This window comes from Salmo salar, chromosome 12 (assembly GCF_965601325.2).
Source record: "Salmo salar chromosome 12, fSalSal1, whole genome shotgun sequence".
Classification (NCBI taxonomy): Eukaryota; Metazoa; Chordata; class Actinopteri; order Salmoniformes; family Salmonidae; genus Salmo; species Salmo salar.
This window is the reverse complement of record NC_138302.1, coordinates 37,976,813-37,992,006: the sequence shown is the minus strand read 5'-3', so window position 1 is coordinate 37,992,006 and position 15,194 is coordinate 37,976,813.

Sequence of the window (15,194 nt, the reverse complement as noted above, 5' to 3'; positions counted from 1 at the left end):
TAAAATGGTGATTACTGTAAATGCATTAATGATATCAATTTATTGGGGGAGAAAAGATGAGATTACAACCCTTCAGTGATTTAACAGCTTTCCAAAAGTTTGCTGGGTTTCCTGTACATTCAGATATTGTATTAACATAATAATCAGATTTAGCTTTTTTAACTAGTTTTACACACACATTTCTCAACCGCCTAAAAGACTGCCAGTCTGGGCCCGAGTCTGTGAATCTAGCTTTGGCCCAGGCAGCATCTCTGTTGTGTATGACTTCAGATAGCTCTGGACTGAACCAAGGGCAAGACCGATTTTTAATTCTCAATTTTTTAAGGGATCATGTTTACCTACAATACAATTGAAAACATTTTAGAAGTGGTTCAGAGCCAACTCTGGCTCAGACACGAGAGGTATGTGGCAGAGTCTACAGTCAATCACGGACTACAAAAGGAAAACCATCCCCGTCGTGGACCACGATGTCTTGCTCCCAGACAAACTAAACAACTTCTTTGCTCGCTTTGAGGACAATACAGTGCCACTGACACGGCCCGCTACCAAAACCTGCGGCCTCTCCTTCACTGCAGCTAACGTGAGTAAAACATTTAAACGTGTTAACCCTCGTAAGGCTGCCGGCCCAGACGACATCCCCAGCTGCATCCTCAGAGCATGCGCAGACCAGCTGGCTGGTGTGTTTACGGACATATTCAATCAATCCTTATCCCAGTCTGCTGTTCCCACATGCTTCAAGAGGGCCACCATTGTTCCTGTTCCCAAGAAAGCTAAGGTAACTGAGCTAAATGACTATCACCCCGTAGCACTCACTTCCGTCATCATGAAGTGCTTTGAGAGACTAGTCAAGGACCGTATCACCTCCACCCTACCTGACACCCTAGACCCACTCCAATTTGCTTACCGCCCCAATAGATCCACAGACGACGCAACCGCAATCACACTGCACACTGCCCTAACCCATCTGGACAAGGGGAACACCTATGTAAGAATGCTGTTCATCGACTACAGCTCAGCATTTAACACCATAGTACAACTGGGTCCTGGACTTCCCCAGGTGGTGAGGGTAGGAAACAACATCTCCACCCCGCTGATCCTCAACACTGGGGCCCCATAAGGGTGCGTTCTCAGCCCTCTCCTGTACTCCCTGTTCACCCATGACTGCGTGGCCATGCAGGCCTCCAACTCAATCATCAAGTTTGCAGACAACACTACAGTGGTAGGCTTTATTACCAACGACAACGTGACGGTTTACGGGGAGGTGGTGAGGGCCCTCGGAGTGTGGTGTCAGGAAAATAACCTCACACTCAATGTCAACAAAACAAAGGAGATGATCGTGGACTTCAGGAAACAGCAGAGGGAGCAGCCAGGGGCGGAAATCCCGGGGGGGACGGGGGGGACACGACCCCCCCCATCCTGGGAAAAATATGATTTTTCCCCCCCAATATATCACTGAAACATAACTATGTAATTTAAATAATATTAATAATACGCAATGAAAGCAATTGTGCTTTCACGACCCCCCCACCCTTTGCTTCACAATGGTTTGATCCACTGCCAGTTCCTTAGTTGGCAAGGTAACAGAGGGGTCGTGTCTACTGTCTGAAAGGCACTCAATGAACGTAACTGACGTAAGGTTAATCCAGTCAATCGCGCACACACACTAGCTGAATATGCAGAGCTAGAGCACAAATATTAACTATTAAGCTAGCTAGTACCTATTCCATTTATGTAGCGTCGTCAAAGATGGAATCTTTGCTATCGTCAATTTATTCCAAGATCAGCATGCAGATGATGTCAGTTAGTGCTTCAAAGTCCCTGTGATAAGGTTAGCGATAAACTGAAGTCCAAACTGAACAGAACTACACTCTCTTCTACCATTGTCTTAAATATATTTAATGGTCTCATTGCAAAAGCTAAATTGTCGCAAGGGAACTTTTATTTATTTATTTTATTTCACCTTTATTTAACCCGGGTAGCAAAGATTATAGCAAACACCACTGAAACTGAATTGGTGCTCGCTAGCTTTGCAAATTCAGCTATTGTTGGAAGCCAGCCAATATGAAACAAACTATTAAAATTACAAAAGGTTGCAGCATATGTTGTGTAAATGGTGAACTCATACAGCTGTCAACTCTTGTCATTTTAATCCGTTTCACATTTGCTAGCTACCTTTTAGATCGAAGCCCAAATAGAATGATAGAAGATGATAGAAGCCCATCTCCTACTGTAAATAACCTACACACTGTGTGTGTGTGTGTAGCCAGCCAGCCAGTCAGGTAGAAAAATGGCAGAAAAATAAAAGACGGACATCAGAGTATTTTTCAGTACACCAAAACGCAAAGTAAGAACCCTCGTAGCCTAATATCTCAAAGACTAGTTGATAAAATGTTCATAAGAAAGAAATGAAATTCTAATGGAAATGTTTCACAATGATGTCATTAGGCAGAGCAGGCAACAGATGGCACACAGACAGCAGAGTTGGGGACAGCTATGCAGGGACAGACTGGCAGAGACAGGGAGTCTCAGGTAAGTTTGTTGAGGTTTTTTTTGGCAACATTATGAAAGGTTCTCCATTTTTTTGACTTGTAAAATAGGAACATAATTGGAAAATTCCATGGATACCCCCACTCTCAACTTAAACTGGTGACTGAACTAAGATTTGTTAAAGGCAATGGTATTGCTGTTGTGATTAGTTGTGTAGTTTTGGGTACCGGTAGTTAGGAGTACGGGCAAACACCTTATTTCTTTGGTTCCTCAATATACATTTACCATATTACAATGTAGGCTATGTGTTACAGCACTACTTTTGGTGTCCCCCTCAGGAATTTCTCTTGAGAAAATGTCATGTAATTGTCCCCTCCAAAGTTGATATCAGATTTTCACCCCTGGGAGCAGCCCCCTATCCACATCGACGGGACAGTAGTGGAAAAGGTGGAAAGTTTTAAGTTCCTCGGCGTACACATCACGGACAAACTGAAATGGTCCACCCACACAGACAGCGTGGTGAAGAAGGCGCAGCAGTGCTTCTTCAACCTCAGGAGGCTTGTCACCGCCTGGTATGGCAACTGCTCCGCCCACAACCGTAAGGCTCTCCATAGGGTAGTGAGGTCTGCACAACGCATCACCGGGGGCAAACTACCTGCCCTCCAGGACACCAACACCACCCGATATCACAGGAAGGCCAAAAAGATCATCAAGGACAACAACCACCCGAGCCACTGCCTGTTCACCCCGCTATCATCCAGAAGGCGAGGTCAGTACAGGTGCATCAAAGCGGGGACTGAGAGACTGAAAAACAGCTTCTATCTCAAGGCCATCAGACTGTTAAACAGCCATCACTAACTTTGAGTGGCTGCTGCCAACATACTGACTCATCTCTAGCCACTTTAATAATGAAAAATGTATGTAATAAATGTAGCACTAGCCACTTTAAACAATGCCACTTTATATAATGTTTACATACCCTACATTACTCATCTCATATGTATATACTGTACTCTATACCATCTACTGCATCTTGCCTACAGTGGGGGAAAAAAGTATTTGATCCCCTGCTGATTTTGTACATTTGCCCACTGACAAAGAAATGATCTGTCTATAATTTTAACGGTAGGTTTATTTCAACAGTGAGAGACAGAATAACAACAAAAAAATCCAGAAAAACGCATGTCAAAAATGTTATAAATTGATTTGCATTTTAACGAGGGAAATAAGTATTTGACCCCCTCTCAATCAGAAAGATTTCTGGATCTCAGGTGTCTTTTATACAGGTAACGAGCTGAGATTAGGAGCACACTCAACCTGTTGGGGCTAGGGGGCAGTATTGAGAATTTTGAAAAAAATATGTGCCCATTTTTAACTGCCTCCTACACCAACTAAGAAGCTAGAATATGCATATTATTGTTCAGGTTTGGATAGAAAACACTCTGAATTTTCTAAAACTGTTTGAATGGTGTCTGTAAGTATAACAGAACTCATATGGCAGTCAAAACCCTGAGACAAATTCTGACAGGAAGTGGATACCTGATGTGTTGAATTACCTTTAAGCCTATGCCATTGAAACACACAGGGGCTTATTAATTGTTGAGAACTTCCTATGGCTTCCACTAGATGTCACCAGTCTTTAGAAAGTGTTTTGAGTCTTATACTGTGAGAACTGAACGAACAAGAGCCTTGGAACGGTGATGGCCGATTAGACTTTTGCGCGCGAGTTCATGTTGGGTACTCTCGTTCCAAAACGTTTTAAAAGAGAATGCAAACGTCCGCCTTGAATATTATTCATGTTCTGGTTAAAAAAGGCACTAATGATTTATGCTATACAACGTTTGACATGTTTGAACGAACATAAATATTTTTTTTCCCCTCGTTCATGACGAGAAGTCCGGCTGGCATAGATCATGTGCTAACAACACGGAGCTTTTTGGACATAAATTATGAGCTTTTTCGAACAAAACTACATTTGTTATGGACCTGGGATTCCTGGAAGTGACATCTGATGAAGAGAATCAAAGGTAATGGATTATTTACATAGTATTTTCGATTTTAGATCTCTCCAACATGGCGGTTAGTCTGTATCGCAAAGCGTATTTTTTTGGGCGCAGTGCTCAGATTATTGCAAAGTGTGATTTCCCAGTAAGGTTATTTTTAAATCTGGCAATCCGGTTGCGTTCAAGAGATGTAAATCTATAATTCTTTGAATGACAATATAATATTTTACCAATGTTTTCGAATAGTAATTATTTAATTTGTTGTGCTGCTTGACTGGCGGTTATTGGAGGGAAACGATTTCCTCAACATCAACGCCATAGTAAAACGCTGTTTTTGGATATAAATATGAACTTGATAGAACAAAAAATGCATGCATTGTCTAACATAATGTCCTAGGAGTGTCATCTGATGGAGATTGTCAAAGGTTAGTACATCATTTTAGCTGGTTTTCTGATTTTGGTGACGCCGGTCTTTGAATTGACAAAACATTACACACAGCTATTGTCAATGTACTCTCCTAACATAATCTAACTTTATGCTTTTGCCGTAAAGCCTTTTTGAAATCGGACAACGTGGTTAGATTAAGGAGATGTTTATCTTTCAAAGGGTGTAAGATAGTTGTATGTTTGAGAAATTTGAATTATGACATTTAATTGTTTTCAAATTTGGCGGTCTTGATATTTCACCTGTTGTTGATTGGGTGTACCAGGGGTGGGACGCTTGCCCATAGAGGTTAAAGGGAGTGCTCCTAATCTCAGTTTGTTACCTGTATAAAAGACACCTGTCCACAGAAGCAATCAATCAGATTCCAAACTCTCCACCATGGCCAAGACCAAAGAGCTCTCCAAGGATGTCAGGGACAAGATTGTAGACCTACACAAGGCTGGAATTGGCTACAAGACCATCGCCAAGCAGTTTGGTGAGAAGGTGACAACATCTGGTGCGATTATTCGCAAATAGAAGAAACACAAAAGAACTGTCAATATCCCTCGGCCTGGGGCACCATGCAAGATCTCACCTCGTGGAGTTGCAATGATCATGAGAACGGTGAGGAATCAGCCCATAACTACACGGGAGGATCTTGTCAATGATCTCAAGGCAGCTACGCCGTGAAGGACTGAAATCCTGCAGCGCCCACAAGGTCCCCCTGCTCAAGAATACATATACATGCCCGTATGAAGTTTGCCAATGAACATCTGAATGATTCAGAGGACAACTGGTGAAAGTGTTGTGGTCAGATGAGACCAAAATGGACTTCTTTGGCATCAAGTCAACTCGCCGTGTTTGGAGGAGGAGGAATGCTGCCTATGACCCCAAGAACACCATCTCCACCGTCAAACATGGAGGTGGAAACATTATGCTTTGGGGGTGTTTTTCTGCTAAGGGGACAGGACAACTTCACTGCATCATTTGACGGGGCCATGTACCGTCAAATCTTGGGTGAGAACCTCCTTCCCTCAGCCAGGGCATTGGAAATGGGTCGTGGATGGGTATTCCAGCATGACAATGACCCAAAACACACGGCCAAGGCAACAAAGGAGTTTCTCAAGAAGAAGCACATTAAGGTCCTGGAGTGGCCTAGCCAGTCTCCAGACCTTAATCCCATAGAAAATCTGTGGAGGGAGCTGAAGGTTCGAGTTGCAAAACGTCAGCCTCGAAACCTTAATGACTTGGAGAAGATCTGCAAAAGGAGTGGGACAAAATCCCTCCTGAGATGTGTGCAAACCTGGTAGCCAACTACAAGAAACGTCTGACCTCTGTGATTGCCAACAAGGGTTTTGCCACCAAGTACTAAGTCATGTTTTGCAGAGGGGTCAAATACTTATTTCCCTCATTAAAATGCAAATCATTTTATAACATTTTCGATATGCGTTTTTCTGGATTTTTTGTTGTTATTCTTTCTCTCACTGTTCAAATAAACCTACCATTAAAATGATAGACTGATCATTTCTTTGTAAGTGGGCAAACGCACAAAATCAGCAGGGGATCAAATACTTTTTTCCCCCACTGTATGCCGTTCGGCCATCGCTCATTCATTAATCTTTATGTAATATTCTTTTTCATTCCTTTACACTTGTTGTGAAATTGTTAGATTACTTGTTAGATATTACTGCATGGTCGGAACTAGATGCACAAGCATTTCTTTTGACAAATACAATTTGATTTGATTTATAGATGTGTTACAATCAAAGTCATCAAAATAAATGTCACAAAAAAGGCCTGTTCATTGAAATGTTTAACATTTCTCATGTTGATAAAACGAGGTTTGGATCGAGGCATTCGTATGTCCCTGACACATGCAATGGGACATTGGACACTAATATCCAAAGCAAATACCCAACTCCCAGCATATTTCTTTGGAGTATTTGTAAATATGAGGTCAATCAAAGTCGATTTTGTAGGGTCCTTTAAGTTTGGACGAGTGGGCTTTGTAATCAGCTGGGTCAAATTTAGATTAGTACAAAAATAATTTTGACAATCAGCATCCTGCCTTCCCTGTGCAAGATTAAAATCTCCAGGTATCAACACGTCTGGGGTAATAAAAATGGCAATTAAATCAGTGAGTTCGTTTAGTGCACATTTCTTGGCGGAAGGTGGGCAATAGATTCCTATAACTGTTCTTCTTGCATATGAACACAACTGAAGACTTAAAACCAACAATTCAAATAGTTTAGGACTGGAAGTAGCCTTTAACAGAGACACAGAAAGAATATTCCTTGTTTAAATAGCGACACCACCACCTTTGCCTTTCCTGTCAGCCTGAAACCCAGTGTAACCATTCATAACAACATTAGAGTCCAGGGTTTTATCAGTTAACCAGGTCTCAGATACTATAAAAATATCAGTCTCTGCCTGAGGCCCAAATGTTGACATGATCAATTGTAGGTAATAAACTACGAATATTAAGATGTAAAAAAGTCAAACCTTTTCTGCATTTAAAATCATACGGAGTTTCAATACTTTGAGATTTCAGAACAACAGGATACTCAATCATTGGATTATACATATTAGGAAAAGAAAAGAAAGTAGGAATAGCAATGACATTTCTCCGGTTAGCACCAACATGTGGAACTCTCACAGTGACCAAAGAGGAGATGGTAAAAACTGACTTACATGTAATGCTAATATTGTCCTCATATAAATTTATTTGACAAACAACCTTTCCAATGTTTGATGACAACAGCCGGGAGCCATTTTCACCCAGGTGAATTCCGTCTTCCACAACGTAGCCAGGCCTATTCCAGAAGGCGTCAAAATTGTCGACGAAGGACATGCCCAAGTCCTTGGTCAAACGCATTAACCACTGGTGAAAAGACCAAAGATGGCTAAAACACTCAGTCCAATTAACAATTATATGTCCTGCTAATTTCTGCACACTCACACACATAAACACGCACACACACATTGACGCCACACACATTCACCTATATACGCTGCTGCTACTATTATTATTATATATTTTATTTCTCCTGCTGCCCAGTCATTTTACTGCTGCCCCAGCCTACATGTACATCGGTGCCTTCAGAAAGTATTCACATCCCTTTACTTATTTAAAATGTTGTTGGATAATTATTATTTATTTTCATTTTTTGTCAACAATCTACACAAAATACTGTGTCGTGTAACATTTGTAAAAAAAAATTCATAAAAATAAAACACTAATATATCTTGATTACATAAGTACTCAACCTACTTTCTGGGTAAGTCTCTAAGATCTTTACACACCTGGATTGTACACTATTTTTACATTATTCTTTTAAAAATTCTTCAAGCTCTGTCAAATTGGTTGTTGATCATTGCTAGACAGGCATAGATTTTCAAACTGATTTAAGTCAAATCTGTAACTAGGCCAATCAGGACCATTCATTGTTGTCTTGGAAAGCAACTCCAGAGTATATTCGGCCTTGTGTTTTAGGTTATTGTCCTGCTGAAAGGTGAAATTGTCTCCCAGTGTCTGTTGGAAAGCAAACTGAACCAGGCTTTCCTCTACTACTTTTCCTGTGCTTCGCTCCATTCCGTTTCTTTTTATCCTAAAAAAACTCCCTAGACCTTGTTGATTACAAGCATACCCATAACGTGATGCAGGTACCAGTATGCTTGAAAATAGGAAGAGTGGTACTCAGTGATGTGTTGTGTTGGATTTGCCCAAACATAACACTTTAGATTCAGGACATTAAGTTAATTTCTTTGCCAAATTTCTGTAGTTTTACTTCAGTGCCTTATTGCAAACATGATGCATGTTTTGGAATATTATTATTCTGCACAGGCTTCCTTCTTTTCATTTAGGTTATTGTTGTGGCGTAACTACAATGTTGTTAGTCCATCCTCAGTTCTCCTATCATAGCCATTAAACTCTGTAACTGTTTTATAGTCACCATTGGCCTCATGGTGAAATCCCTGAGCGGTTTCCTTCCTCTCTGCGAACTGAGATAGGAAGGACACCTGTATCTTTGTAGTGACGGGGTATATTGCTACACCATCAAATGTAATTAATAACTTCACCATGCTAAAAGGGATTATTTTTTACCCATCTACCAATAGGTGCCCTTCTTTGCAAGGCATTGAAAACCTCCCTGGTCTTTGAGTTTGAATCTGTGTTTGAAATTCCGTGATCGACTAAGGGACCTTTGTATGTGTGGGGTACAGAGATGAGGTAGTCATAAAAAAATAATGTAAACACTATTATTGCACTCAGATCGAGTCCATGCAACTTGTTTTGTGACTTAAGCACATTTTTACACCTTAACTTATTTAAGCTTGCCATAACAAAGGGGTTGACTACTCATTGACTCAAGACATGTTTAGCTTTCCATTTTTAATTTAACAAAAAACATAATTCCACTTTGACATTATGGGGTATTGTGTGTAAGCCAGTGACACATAATATAAATTGAATACATTTTTTATTCAGGCTGTAACAACAAAATGTGCAAAAAGTCATGGAGTGTGAATACTTTCATAAGGCACTGTCTTTACCCTGACTACCACTGTATTCCTGCATATTGCTAAGATAATGGTACTGATCTTGTATTTAATTAACATACATCGTCATGTGTTTTACTTCTCATGTGTTTTTATTCTTCGATTTGTTGTAAAGTCGTTTTTATTTTTAGATATCTGACCTAGGATTGATTCTGTACTCTTTAAGATCCTATTCTGGATTTTCTATTTTCTTACTTTTATTGAACACTGTATTGTTGAGAAGGAGCTTGTAACTAATCATTTCGCTGGACTGTTTTACATCTATTGTATGCTGTGAACGCAACAAATAAACTTTGATTTGATAACGCCTTAAAATGTGAGACTGGCTTGCCGAAATGCGAGATGAAGATATCGGGCTCATTCGCCTGTAGGACGCAATAAACTTGAGGATAAAGTTGATGCATTAACTTGTGTGAGGTTAAAGACTTTTCTCTCACATAGTCACGTAACATCTGCGCATGTGTATTGGTTCGCTTCACGCTGTTACAGCGTGGTAGCAACAGGACCAAAACAGCAGAGATGTTTAGCCTCACACTTTAAAGCTCTTAGTTGTTGCTGAAATTGACCCACTATGCTGTTTACTTTGTGCATCTATGTCATATCGTTGAATTTACCTTTAAAACAGAACGACAAAACAGAAACAAAACCGAAAGTGAAAAAACTGCCTGATTTGAGGATCAAACCCACAATGGAAGCTGTAAGCAAAGGTTTAAAGGAAAATGTCATAATTTCAACCTCATATTCATCATCTCCAGCACGACCCCGACGTCAACATATGTGAAAACGGTGGGTTGTTTGTTTTTGTAGTACACACAATTAGTGTATTTAGGTGAGACACATTAGGTGAGACAACAACACATCACAACTGTATCAAGTACATTTTCCCTCAACAAATTATTGATCAGCAAAGTCAGTTCTAGTGTGAAAAGAAAAGGGGGCGCCATGAGAGTTATATAAGATACTCTTCAAAGACGTAGGGTTTCAGATGTTTTTGAAATATGGGCAGGGACTCCGCTGTCCTGACTTTTGGGGGAAGCTTGTTCCAACATTGGGGTACCAGGACAGAGAAGAGCTGACCGGGCTGAGCGGAGCTGCCCTCCCATGTTGTTGATCCATCCTCAGTTCTCCTATCATAGCCATTAAACTCTGTAACTGTTTTATAGTCGCCATTGGCCTCATGGTGAAATCCCTGAGCGGTTTCCTTCCTCTCTGCGAACTGAGATAGGAAGGACACCTGTATCTTTGTAGTGACGGGGTATATTGCTACACCATCAAATGTAATTCATAACTTCACCATGCTAAAAGGGATTACTTTTTACCCATCTACCAATAGGTGCCCTTCTTTGCAAGACATTGAAAACCTCCCTGGTCTTTGAGTTTGAATCTGTGTTTGAAATTCCGTGATCGACTAAGGGACCTTTGTATGTGTGGGGTACAGAGATGCTCCATAGGCAAGCATCAGGGTCTTGAAGATGATTTGAGCTTTGACTGGAAGTAGTAGAGTGTGCAGAGGAGCGGGGTGACATGGGAGAATTTAGGAAGGTTGAACACTAGGCGGGCTGCGTCTAACTGGACTGGGGACAAGTCTGGACAAGTTGCAGGGGTTTGATGGCACAAGTGGGAAGGCCAGCCAACAGAGAGTTGTAATAGTCTAGACGGGAGATGACAAGTGCCTGGATTAGAACCTGCACCCCTTTCTGTGTGAGGAAATGTTGTAGAGCATGAACCTGCAGGAGTGAGTCACTGCTTTGATGTTTGCAGAGAATGGGGGGGGGAGTAGTTGAGTGTCACCCGCATAACAATGATAGGGAGACCATGTGAGGATATGACAGAGCTGAGCGACTTGGTGTAGAAAGAAAAGAGGAGAGGGCCTAGAACCAAGCCCTGGGGGAACACCAGAAGTGAGAGGACGTGGTCCAGACACAGATCCTCTCCACTCCACCTGGTAGGAGCGACCTGCTAGGTAGGATGCAATCCAGGAGTGTGTGGAGCCTGATACGCCAAACCCTGAGAGGGTGGAGAAGAGGATCTGATGGTTCACAGTGTCAAAGGCAGTGGATTGATCTAGGAGGATGAGAACAGAGGAGAGAGAGTTAGCTTTGGCAGAGTGGAGAGCCTCTGTGACACAGAGGAGAGCGGTCTCAGTTGAGTGAGCTGCCTTGAAGCCTGACTGGTTAGGGTCAAGAGGATCGTTCTGAGAGAGATAACGAGAGAGTTGGTCAGAGACATTACTCAAGTGTTTTGGAAAGAAAAGAAAGAAGGGATATCGATTTGTAGTTTTTGACATCAGAGGGGCCATGATTGTTTTTGCTGTTCTCCAAATAGAATTTTGAGTTTTTAAATTGTGTAGAAATGCAGTAAGTTTTTTTTATTTATCATATGAGATTTTTCACCGCCTTTTTTCACCTTGTAGGGTTGTTTTGAGTTATGTCACGTCTATGCTCAAATTTGCTAGCTAGCTAACCAACAACAGTAATGAGAGCCAAGAAGTGCTTACTGTTCAAATGTATTTATAAACAATAAACAATACACATTTGGAGACAAAATTACTTGTCAATAATCCTATGATTGTAAACCAACCCCATCTGTTTCCTGACAGTTCGATGAGCGCACATAATTTTTGTAAGTAAACATTCCACCCGTCTATGGATACTCGCACACGCAGAGCGTAGGGAGCAGGGGGCAGCGCTGTGAGCTGGGGAGAGAGCGAGACCAGCAGCTATTTAATTTTGGCAGAAGCAATCGTGTAGGGCAGGGCCTGAATGTTGCGGGCATGGAAGGGGTTTGGGCTTCAAATTCAGGCCCGTATTGGACTCATGTCACAACTGTCTTCGTCTTCTGAAGAAATAGAAAAGTCCTCATCTGACAAAGTAGACCAATATGCAGCGGATGTCATGTTCATCTTTGAATTTAATTAATCGCTAACGTGAACACTATACAAAAACAATAAACAACGACAGTGCAACAGTTTTGCAGGCTATCCAAAAACGCAGTGCAAAATCAATCTCCCACAAAAGACAAACACACCCTCATATATGGGACTCTCAATCAAAGGCAAATAGACAACACCTGCCTTCAATTGAGAGTCCCAACCCCAATGAACCCAAACATAGAAACAGACACACTAGACTCAACATAGAATACATGAAAATCAAACAGTGCCCAAAAACCCCGGAATACTTAAATCAAATGCCCTTTTTAGAAAACACCACCCCTAACCACATAAAACAAATACCCTCTGCCACGTCCTGACCAAACTACAATAACAATTAACCCTTATACTGGCCAGGACGTGACAACTCACAAATTCAGCTGCCCTCATCTCCTCCCTACAAATGTTTCGAAAAGAAGTCAAGCCTGGCTCTACCCACCATCTGACACACTCGCACAAACAAACCTGCAGAATTAACACTTAAATGTGTTAACCCTCGTAAGGCTGCAGGCTCAGACGTCATCCATAGCCGCGTCCTCAGAGCATGCACAGACCTGCTGGCTGGTGTGTTTACGGACATATTCAATCAATTCCTATCCCAGTCTGCTGTCTCCACATACTTCAAGATGGCCACCATTGTTCCTGTTCCCAAGAAAGCTAAGGTAACTGAACTAAATTACAATCGCCCCGTAGCAATCATTTCTGTCATCATGAAGTGCTTTGAGAGACTAGTCAAGGATCATATCACCTCCACCCTACCTGTTACCCTAGACCCACTCCAATTTGCTTACCGCCCCAATAGGTCCACAGATGATGCAATTGCCATCACACTGCACACTGCCCTATTCCATCTGGACAAGAGGAATACCTATGTAAGAATGCTGTTCATTGACTACAGCTCAGCATTCAACACCATAGTACCCTCCAAACTCATCATTAAGCATGAGACCCTGGGTCTCGACCTTGGGTCTCGACCCCACCCTGTACAACTGGGTTCTGGACTTCCTGACCGGCCGTCCCCAGGTGGTGAAGGTAGGAAACAACATCTCCACTCCGCTGATCCTCAACACTGAGGCCCCACACGGGAGTGTTCTCAGCCCTCTCCTGTACTCGATGTTCACCCATGACTGCGTGGCCATGCACACCTCTAACTGAAAACAAAAGAGATGATTGTGGACTTCAGGAAATAGCAAAGGGAGCACCCCCTATCCACATCGACAGGACAGCAGTGGAGAAGGTGGAAAGTTTTAAGTTCCTCGGTGTAAATATCACCGACAAACTGAAATGGTTCACGCACACAGACAGCGCAACAGCGCCTCTTCAACCTCAGGAGGCTGAAAAAATTGGGCTTGTCACCGAAAACCCTTACTAACTTTTACAGGTGCACAATTGAGAGCATCCTGTCGGGCTGTATCACCGCCTAGTACGGCAACTGCACTGCCCACAACCGCAGGGCTCTCTCTTCGAGGAGAGCCCTAGTGTTTCCGCAGTTCAAGCATGCAGACATTTGCACAGTCTTGCACAAACTGGCATATTTTCTGGCTGGCATTTACAGTTATATTCACATGTTTTCAAGTACTGGTGACAACTAATGCATTCTGACTATTGCACAGATTGTAATGGACACATATGATGTGTGTAAAATACTTTTTTGAAGGTTGTAATGATTGTAGTGAGCTAACGAAAAGCTATTTTCCAGCTTTGTGTGGCACCATGTTTGTTGACATTATACAATGCATTCTGGGTGTCACGTTCTGGGTGTCACTACTTCTGTGAATGTCTGAATATTGCGTCCGAAAATAAACAGGTCACATTCAGGACATAACTTTGTATGGACTGTGTTTGTGCAAAATGTTTCTGTGAAAAAAGAGGCCAGCTCAAATGCTGACTATTGTGTCAATCGAAACTGGATGTTGTAAATAAGTGTTGTAATCACACCAGTTTGAGCATACGCTGCAGGGACCACTGTAGTATGACCACACCCATTTGTTGGTACACGTGAAAAGGTTAAGCTAATATCATTCAAACTTTAAAATGTGCAGAATAGTCTGGATTGAGTTGCTTGTATACAAATCAAATTTCAAAATCAAATCAAATTTATTTTTATATAGCCCTTCGTACATCAGCTGATATTCTCAAAGTGCTGTACAGAAACCCAGCCTAAAACCCCAAACAGCAAGCAAAGCATGTGAAAGAAGCACGGTGGCTAGGAAAAACTCCCTAGGAAAAACTCCCTAGAAAGGCCAAAAACCTAGGAAGAAACCTAGAGAGGAACCAGGCTATGAGGGGTGGCCAGTCCTCTTCTGGCTGTGCAGGGTGGATATTATAACAGAACATGGTCAAAATGTTAAAATGTTAAAATGTTCATAAATGACCAGCATGGTCAAATAATAATAATCATAGTAGTTGTCGAGGGTGCAACAAGCACGTCCGGTGAACAGGTCAGGGTTCCATAGCCGCAGGCAGAACAGTTGAAACTGGAGCAGCAGCACGGCCAGGTGGACTGGGGACAGCAAGGAGTCATCATACCAGGTAGTCCTGAGGCATCCTCCGAGAGAAAGACAGAAAGAGAGAAAGAGAGAATTAGAGAGAGCATATTTAAATACACACAGGACACCGGATAAGACAAGAGAAATACTCCAGATGTAACAGACTGACCCTAGCCCCCCGACACATAAACTACTGCAGCATAAATACTGGAGGCTGAGACAGGAGGGATCAGAAGACACTGTGGCCCCATCCGATGATACCCCCGGACAGGGCCAAACAGGCAGGATATAACCCCACC